Genomic DNA, 10,158 nt, shown 5'->3' with positions numbered 1-10,158 from the left:
ACTGACTTTAATTAGGGTTCTTCTTGTTTACTTCATCGTTGCTTTAACTGGATGCCTATATATCCCCCAGCATAGATTGAAGTTCTAGTTACTCATGTTCTTGAGTCACCCTGCCTCTGAAATCTAAATCAGCTAAGCTCTTGGCTTCTAAATTACATTGTTTCTCTGCAAGTGAATCTTTATGAGGGCATGAAACAATTATAGTTTTAAAAGTGCCATAATGCTTTATGGTTTAATGAGCTCATTAATGTAGAGAATTAATTTTAGTCCTTTAAGATGGGATTTATTAACAAAAAAAAAATTGAGTATGAAGAGAGTTATCTATTACATCAGTTTGGGAGGAAACTAAATCAAGACTTAATCTTTAGATGTGCAGAAGTTGAAAGTGACTTTCTTCAGAAAAAACATAACAATGATCAAAATGGAAGAACACCCTTGTAGCTCTTATGTTTACTTTGCAGTCATTCAACAGTAATTTTTTTTAAAGCAAAATGTCTCCAAATTAAAAAAAAAAAAATTGGATAATAATAATTTTGGTGTGGAAAACATTTTGCTGGAGGCTCTAATCTACTTTTACAAGATGAATCTTTCACTACCCGTGCTGTTCCAGATGGTGATGTTAACTCCACTACCTTTTCAGCCATGGCAGGATTTTGTTAGGGAGTGAACTTCTCAAATAAGAACCTTTGCTTGAATAAGAATATAATTTTCTGAGTCTCTAGATCAAATACATAAAAGGGAAAGGCTCTTGATTGTTATGTTGTTATTAATGACCTAAACCAGACTCTGGTTGCTTGGATCTATAGAGCTGCATGGATTACCTAAACTGAATATTTAGTACCAAAAGCAGAACTTGTCTGTTATTCAGTCTTTTTAATTAAAAAATGATAGAGGCGGTTTAATTCCAAAAGCACACTTTTGCTGGAATTTAGTTTTCCCTTCAAGGAGCATCTTGTTCTACTACAACCTTCATAACAACGAATTACTTTTCAGATCCACTCAGATTGTGTAGAGAAGATAATGTAAGCACAAATAATTAAGAAAGCCAACGGTCTGAACTAATGCTTTGGGACACCACATGGCTCTGGTTTCACAAACATATCAGATTCTGCAGTCAAGTGTAACTGTAGTTTATAAACAGACATTCCATGTAATGGGAGTTGCAGAAATGCAGGTGAGGGCAGAATCTGATCTAGTGTGCTTTCTTTTCTCTGGAAAAGTGAAATGAAGCAAGCACTGACTTGCACGTGTACATCAATGCCTCTTGAAATTCAAATGCTTAAAAAAAAGCTCAAGGAAGTTAATTTTCTCAAATGAGGCGCTTTACAAGTGGTAGTATAAATTTGTCACAAAGCTTCAAAATCAGGCACGTCTCCATAAATCTGAAGTATAGGACACCTAATTCTGCTTTAAACTGGCTCCTCCCAAAAGTATTAGTAGTGTTAGCACCTTAGTTTTGCCAGATAGAGCAGTGCATCTAAGAGCATGGTGCTGACACTGTTTAGAAATGACCTGATGCTAAAGATTTGACTTGTTGTAAGTTGATACGTAGCACTGCTGCCCTCTGAAATAGCTACATAATCACTTTGGTTTGCATTCTGGTGTTCATAGGCACAGACTTAAGTTTCTGGAGGGGTTATACTGAAACCATGCTAATAGTTACATGTGAGAGGTCTGTAAGATAATGTCATAAACAAGGGAAGCAATTTAATTTTCTGCACTGCCTTTGTTTGCAGACATTCTATGTGACAGAATCAACATTGCTAGTTGTAACTTTTTATCTGAAGAATAGATCTCCCTGATATTTAATTATAATTGTTTTGCTGAAATTTCCTGCAGATGAAATGTTCCAAGTCCAGAAGGTGGCAGACTTGGGATCAATGCCTGTAGGTAATGCTGCTTAATGTGCCATTGCAAGATGCTATATGCATTGCTTGTGATGTTGTCTTAATAATTATTGTTTGGCAGATTTTTATTTTTTTTTTTTAGGTCAAGTATCTCTCAAAGAGTGAGTTGCTGAATTTTTCCCAAACACAGTTTCATTCAGTTCTAAGAATTTTGTGAATATGGGTTAAGCTTTTTTCTTTCTATTTTTGAGTTGTCTTAATTAAGACACTCTGGTTCCTTTCTTTCAGAACAAAAGCAGAAATAGCAATGTGCATCACTAAAAGAAAACAGTTGTATCTATGCACAAGAAAGCTGAATTTGATTGTACAAGCTGCCTTTGAAAGTGTTTGATTTTTCAGTATGAATATTCACTAATGAAATTGTTGGTACTTGTTTGTATGTAACACTCAGAATAGCTTTGATGCATGTTAAAAATGTCATCCTTGTCTCAGACCTGCCAGATGCTTCAAAGCAAAAAAAAAAAAAAAAAAAAAAAAAAAACAAAGGTGGTTGCAGCCAAAAGGTGCTAGGAATAGTTTTGCATGAATATTCACAAGAGTGTGCAGTAAGATACTGAAGTTCTTGAGAGAAGGAAACACGCAGTTGTAAATCTCTGGCACTCAGTTTACCAGATTGACAGCATTCTAAAAAACAGGGACTTTCCTTTTAGAGAGGGAATGGAATAACAGTGTTAGAATTGAGTTAATTGAGGGAATAAGAGCACTGAAAAAATCATGGATGGAGATGGCTACTGAGGCTTGGACCAGATCAACTCAGTGTATTGTTTACTGGATTGTTACAGTTTTCTTGCGCTACATTGCCCATTTCCCTCTGTGAAAGGGCCCAGCCAAGTTTCTGGTCTGACACCAGCCTTTTGACTGTCCTGCAGTCTGGGATAGGCAGGAAAAGCCTGAGCCAGGGACAGCAAATTCACATGGTCACAACAGGAATGTTGGGCACGGGTTGTGGAAGGTAATATATGCATAGGCAGGGGCCCAGTAATTAGTCAGCATCTGAACAGACTTAACATGCATTTCGGCTGCAGAGCGAACTTGAACATGGAGCTCAAGTTTAAATGACTGTATTGATCATGTGTGTCTTAAATGGTAGGATGAAGGTGGAAATGAATGTTACTTGCTGTGGTTGGTTAATAGAAACGGTTTTACATTGATAATAAATCACTAAGTACTATCAAATTTAAATCTCTCTTTTCTAGAGGAATCAAATGATTATCCATGAAGGACTTAGTATACTGACTGTGCTTTGGAGATTAGCAAGTGAAAATGTTAAAAATTTTCAGAGGGTCTGAAAGATTTAAGTTACTGTGCCCATAGGCAGAGAAGGAGAAGTAGGAAAAAAATCCATTTTATTAAAGATCAGTCACTGACTGCAGAGAAAAATCTATTAAATCCAAAACAAACGCAGAAGTCTAAGCTCTTGATACTTCCAGCCAAACCCAGAACTGATTTATCTCGCTTAGGTGTGGAGGTCAGTAAGGAAAGTGATACAGATTTTTATTATCTGTGTGATAATCTCACTGTGACTTGACTCACAAATACTCAACAGCTGTCAGCTGACAATATCCTTTGGTAATAATTGTTTGTTCCTGTTGTAATGGGCGGGTTTTGAACAAAGCAAGTGTTATATTAGCCTTTGATATATTTAAGAGATTGGGGTTACTGAATTAATACTGAAATTTGTGTATGTTATAGACGTGAATTGCTATACACAGGTTTATTTTCCTGGGAAAAGCATGTGCCCCAGAATACTGGAGTGTCAGTAGGCAACTATAATTAGCAGCTGTTTAGGTCTGTTAGGATGTTTTGACTGATATCTTGCAGTGGTGTTTTGCTGGGCTGAGAGATTGCCAAGTGAAATTGGCAGGATCTGAGCTGAACGATTTCAAAATTAGCAAAAACCTGTCAAAATCTCTCTTAAGTCACCTTTTAGCTGAACAGAAGTACAACACAACTATTAAGAAAATGTTGTCATATTTAAAATATTTTTAGCACTGTTTCCTCTCTGTTTGCATTTGTGCTCTGTCCTATTTTACCCCCTCCTCCAAAACAACTTAAATCTTCTGGCCAACTTCAGTAACAAGAAAGATCTGCAGATAGCTGAATTAATACCAGTTGCATGAACATTAGTGGCTTGGTGGAGACAATAAATCCAAAGACTTCCTCTGCTTTAGGTAAGGATTGCCAAGTAAGTTTGGCTAGTTCCTAGGCGAGACAGGCCAAACAAATATCTGCCGGTCTGCACACATGGAACCTGGCATAGCACTTGCTTCCTTTCACTCAAGCAGTAGTTCGAGGACATAAATAGGAGCTAAGCCTGCTGTGTGTGAAAAGGGACCCTCGGGAGGTTGCTGGATCACTGGGCTCAGTGGGAGGAGTGAGGTGGGGAAGGTAGGAAGAGAAGATGTAAGTCTGCAAGGAATCAGGATTTATTAGTTCCTCTGTGTATGGCTTTGTAGAGTTGGGGCTATATGCCTGCCTTGAGTTTATAGCCAGTGATGGAAGACTTGAAATTCCTGTTTAAAAAAAGAAAGAAAGAAGGGGGGGGAAGCCAAAGCCAAAACTTTTCCTTGCATGTAGAAGACCTATATAACTACAGAAGTACTGTGCAAGGGAATGAGCCAAATTAGCTGAAATTAGCTGAACAGAAAATTCTGTCATACGGAGGAATTAAGTGCTTTTGAAAAAAAGCAGTATTCTTTCAGCTGTTGTCATGTTAGCTGATGTTAGCTATATCTTGGCTGTAAGTAAAACAAATTCAGAAGGATAATTAGAAAGCAAACTTGTTTAACATGTGCAATTCCCCCACCAGAAGTGCAGGGACCGATTGGCTTGGGTACGTAACAACAAACACAGTATTAAAACAGTTGAGGTCAGTTGTTTTCGCTGGCCCATGGAAAGAAAGAATGTAGCGAGTGTACTTCATCTTTTTTTTTAAGCCTGTTAAGGGACCTTTAAAACTTTGCTTATAAAACATGGTTTATACAATTTTTTCATCCTCCCCTTCAGCTTCCCACCTCCTCAAAAAGTAAAATTCAGCTCTTCCCCTCCAAAGGCCTGCTGTACCCTACACACTCCATCTCTTGCTGTAAAAATACTGGATATCACAGGGGCAGCATGACCATGCCCACTCAGAGGGAACTAGTGTTTTCTGACGTTCTGCTCTAGGCCTGTGTGTTTTTATGGTATTATTGGAAGACTACCTTTTTTTCTTGGTTTAGGACTCTTTTTTTTTCTTCTGTTCCTTGAATAAATGTAGTGCCATGAATAAAATAAACACTGCTGTCAGTCTCTGCATATTTTTCAGTGTGCTTCATTATACAGGATTCTTTCAAAAGAAATGTAACCCACAGTCTTGGCTGGTTCCCAGCACCATTAAAGGTCTACTGGCACTTTTTTTAAGAATATGAGGTTTTGCTTCTATTTTTTATAGAAATTAATTTCACCTCCCTGCTATGTAGAATGATTGCTGCCCTTCAGCCCAGTTGTGCTGCTCTCTGACACTTGCAGATTGTCCTTAAAAGTTTTTGGAGGTCAAAGGAGTCAGTGACTAACTTCATCAGTGATGAAGGCAGGGGAAGGAAAAAAAAAAAAAAGGACCAGTATACAATACCAAAGATGTCAATCTCTAATCCTGGAGTGAAACCAAAAGTTGCTCTGTGAATGTCTCCTTGTTCATAGCATAAAAAGTCATGTTCAAAAGTCTGCAAAAGGGGGTAGCTAATTTTATTGGCAGTGTTGCCTTTCTTGGTTCTGTTGGGGGTCGGGGGGGATTTTTTTTTCTCTTATTTGGTTTGTTTTTGAAGGAGAAATACTGTTTCCTGATAGTGATGGTGACATTCCAGAAGTGACACTTCTACCTGTCCCATACAGCTCCTTGGGACAAGTCCTGTCCCAAGTCCCATACAGCTCCTTGGGACAAGTCCTTCATCCACTGCTGCCTTCTGGTCCCCGATGGCTGCTCCATGGTGCTCATGATGGAAGAATCTGTCACACAAGCATATGAGGCCTGTAAGGCCTTCCAGGGCTTCTGTTTATTTTCCGAAGCCTAGGGGCTGGAATACAGGTGAAGGTGTTGAAAATATGCATGGGTCAATGTTAGAGTAAAACTGCAGGGTAGGAGTAGCATTCACTAACACTTTCTGTTACTAGAGCTGTACTTTTTTAACCTGACGAAAAGCCAAGAGAGCCACTTGCTGTGCTGTGTCAGTATGTACCTAAAGTGCCCTGAGCAAACCATCAGGTGTGAGGCACCAGCACTGCGCTGTCAGCCTGTGAAACTTCTCTGGATATTCAGTGGGAGAAGTTTTTATAGGTTGCCCTTCAAATTAGTTTCCTCCTGTTCTCCTCTCTGCTTCTCTTGATACTTTTCTCAGTTGATATGACCGTGTTTTGACTCCTAGCTGAGGAATTCAGTTCTCGTTATTGGTCCTGAGGTGCCTTTATGCTGAGTGGTCTTATCCTGGGAGGTTGCACAGTGTTCCTTCAGCTGTGGTTGGACGTGGTAAGTAGGAATTACCGTACAGCTCAGCAGCAGTTATCCTTGACCAGTTTGAGATAACTGACTGCATGACTCCTCACTGTTATGCCCAGTTTTCCTTATGCTTAAAGTCCATGTCAGAACTTGCAGCTTATTCCTGTTGTATTAATTCCTAACTCTGACTCAGCAAAATTATTTGCCTGCTTCCCATGCTGCTCATGGCTACAGAATCAAAGTGTGCATGCCATGCTCCCACACTGTGAAAACGGACAATTTACTGGACTAAGGCAGTTAAAACTACCAGATGTTTTCCTAAAGCAAGTTCTTTATTAGCTTTTTAGGGTGGGGTGGGGTTTGGTGGTTTTTTTCCCCAACTGAAAAGTTGAGAAAAAGCTTCAGCATTTTTTACATTGAGAAATTCAAGGGGAAAAAAGCTTCCTCTCTGATGCCAGAGTTAAACTCTAATCACTGCTCAGCTCTCTTGGAATTTGGCAGCATACCAGTGCTCCTTCCCTTTGGTAGGTCATGTGGAAATACCGGAGCATTTTCTTAAAGAACCTCTCAGCTCTTTTCAGGTACATGTACAGATGTAACTTTCCTGTTTGGATTCTAATTCCTTTCACACTCTTAACTACGCTTAAGCACCATTCGTCATAAGCCCCATTCAGATCTACAAAATTTTATGTATAAACATTAAAATACTTTAAAGTGTGTTAAAACTACATAAAAGCAGCTTTAAAAAATCTGGTTTTAAGTTGGTATTCCTATTCAGTTGCAGTAGAATCACATGCTTGAATCTTGAAAATAGAACTGAAATGTGCTTAATGAAATACAGCCTTTAATAAACTTCTGATGGGTTTATGAATAGCTGAGATGAATATTGAGAGGTGAGGGTTATTTTGTTCAGTTTGACCAGTGATGATAATATTTAAGATTCTCTTTCCACTGCTTTTTACACCTAAATCACCAGTTGGTTTTAATTTATCACTGCTGTGCTGGAGATTCTTTCTGATGGGGAATTTTTAATTCTGTCAAAGCTGGACTTACCTGTTCTGTAAGAATACAGATCTTTGATTACTGAATTACAGTGTCCATGAATAGCATACTTGGATTTCCTCTCCTCTGTGCTGTTCTTCCTTGTTTTCACTATTCAGTCATATTTTAGCCCAATACGAATTCCTCTATGAATTCCTCCCTGATGAATTCTGTGATCTGGTTAGGTTGATGCCATGGTGGTGTCTTGAGTGCTGATCATTGACCTGGTTCCCCATTTTCCTAGTCTTGGTATGCAGCCACACAATGAAAGGGCAGGCTGTGCTTGAGAAGCTTGTAAAAACAAAGTTACCTGAAAGCAATGTGATCTGCCTTGGATGAATGCAATGACCTTTTTACAGGATCAGAACTTTTATTTACATATTAAATGTAGACTTTTTTTCCTTCAAGTGCTACAGAGCGGGCTGAAAAGGTGCCGTATCAGGCAAGAATGTGTGTAAAGGATTCCTTTGTTAAATGTTGGCAGCAACCTCACAAGCCCTTGCCAAGTCTGTCCAGCCCACCCACCCGTCCAGGAGGATGCCAGAAAATCCCCCAGTATGGCTTGGTGTTGGCTCTGTGCCATTTACAGCAAGGGGGTCTCTGGCTGCACGGGCCATGGTGCCAAAGGGGACACCCTGGCTCTGGCCGGCGATGCCGGTGTCCCGCTGCCCGCGGAGCTGCGTGGAACGTCTGTGAAACCGCCGTTGGTGACACTGTCAACACGCTCACTGCAAACATGCCTCAAATTGTTCAAATAACACTTGGGCTAGAGCAGAGAACACTTACTGTGCTTGTGCTACCCAGGCAACTTGCTCACTAAAGGACAGAAGGTTGACGGTGTGTCTATACTTTGGGGCATTCTAAAAATGCTCTACTGATTTTAAATACATTTGAACTTTGTGTCCTCCCCTTTACAGGGAAAACTAAGGTATTAAATTTGCTGAAGGCTGCACAGGAGGCATTGGCTGTGCCAAAATCCAGAATCAGGATCTCTTATCACCTAGCCTTTTTCTTAAATCACTCAACCATCTCTCCTTTTGTCCTTCATTTGCCTTCTGCAGTACCACCTTCTGGTTCTCCTTCAACATACGGATGTATTTTGGTTAGAGCTGTAACAGATTCATTAAAAAAAAAAAAAAAAATGTTCACTGGGTGCTTCAGCAATGTTTTAATAATTTTGCTCAGCATAATTTTCTGGAAGTGCCACAGCGGTTCCTCAAAGGAAATGTTAAATGTCTCTGTAGGTAAATGTGGAAATCCTGTGTTCCTGTAACAGCTGTGGAGCCTTAAGTTAAAACGAATCCAGAGAAGGTCTTGGAAGTGGCAACCACCTACCCATGATATTTCCTGCAAGAAAAGGAGCTTTGTGATTTCCCTGGAATTATACCAGAACTGAAATAAGAGACTGTAAAAACCTATTAGTCCATCATGGCCAGGCCTATGCCAATGCAGGATTTTCCTCTTACATTTATGATTTCATATCATTAGTCTCATTTCATGTGATCCAAGCAACAGTTTACATTTTTTCCATGCCTTGCTCATGGTTGTTTGTTTTTTTTTTTTAAATTTCTTTTCCTGCCATTTGTTCTTCACCAAAGGGCAATGTTTTTGTTTTCTTAAGCGTGTCTCCTAACTCTTCATACTGCTTATCAGCCTCTTCCAGCACCAGGGTGTACTAGAGAAGCTATGAAAAGATTTCTATTTGCTGCATGCTGTCAATAATGTCTCCAATTAACTGAGCAGTGACTGTCAATGGTAGACAAAAACCCGACCCTTTTTGATCCAGGGTTCCTGGTGTGCTCTCTGAATCTGTCTCTTTGGCCCTAGTTCTTAGGGTCTATTTATACAGAGGCCAAAGAAAAGAAGAAAAATCTCTTGAAATTAAAAATCACGTGGTACTGGGCAGAACCCTTTAAAAGAAGAAGGATTAAAGGGGCTTCAAGAGAACTGAAAGGAAGAGATTAAGCAAAACACAAAGATAACTGGAAAGGAAATCAAAAGGTTCGTGGAAAACAAAAGCTGTAACAGTAAGAAAGACTCCTGGAGGCCAGAGGAAGATGCTGGAAGAAATAATACACGTGAAAGTCCTGTACTAGTAATGTGAAGAGAAAATAGTGTAGGCCAGTGATGACAAGAACAAGAGTAGGTGTCTGGCTGATAAAGATGGCAGATCAGAGGATGTGACACTGAACACCTCGAAGGTCAGCTTGGGTTGTAGTCCACAACAGTTGGTCTGTCTCTCTCCACGTTAAAAAAAAAAAACAACACAACAACAACAAAAACCAAGCTGCATTTGCCACATCACGTTGCAATTTCTCCTTATGGTGACACAGCAAGAGAAGTGTCTCCAAAAAGTGATTTAGAGCCTGTCAAAACTAACCGTTTACTTGGAAAACTTCACTATTTAAAATTACACTTCAAAACGTTTCTAAAGCTCACAGAAGCCACTGAAGATTTCCTGTACTGGGACTGCTGCGGGAACAGTGTCCTCACGGCTTGGCAGGGTCACTCTGGGCACGGTGAACTGTTTGATCTGCCTCGAAGGATTAACTGAGTTACGGCCACAAGTTAGAACGTCAGGACCGCTGACTTCCTCAGGGTTAACACCACCATCGATGCATTTTAAAAACCCGAAGCCACACAGCCTTCACACGACAGACGCTCCTGCCTTCGGAGCTGCGACAACCGGCACCTCCGAGCGGCTCCAGCCGAGCGAGCTGAGACGGCGCCGGGCGCGGG

Source organism: Athene cunicularia (genome assembly GCF_003259725.1).
Source record: "Athene cunicularia isolate RWA chromosome 11 unlocalized genomic scaffold, athCun1 chr11_part1, whole genome shotgun sequence".
Taxonomy (NCBI): domain Eukaryota; kingdom Metazoa; phylum Chordata; class Aves; order Strigiformes; family Strigidae; genus Athene; species Athene cunicularia.
Note: the sequence above shows the minus strand (reverse complement) of the source record.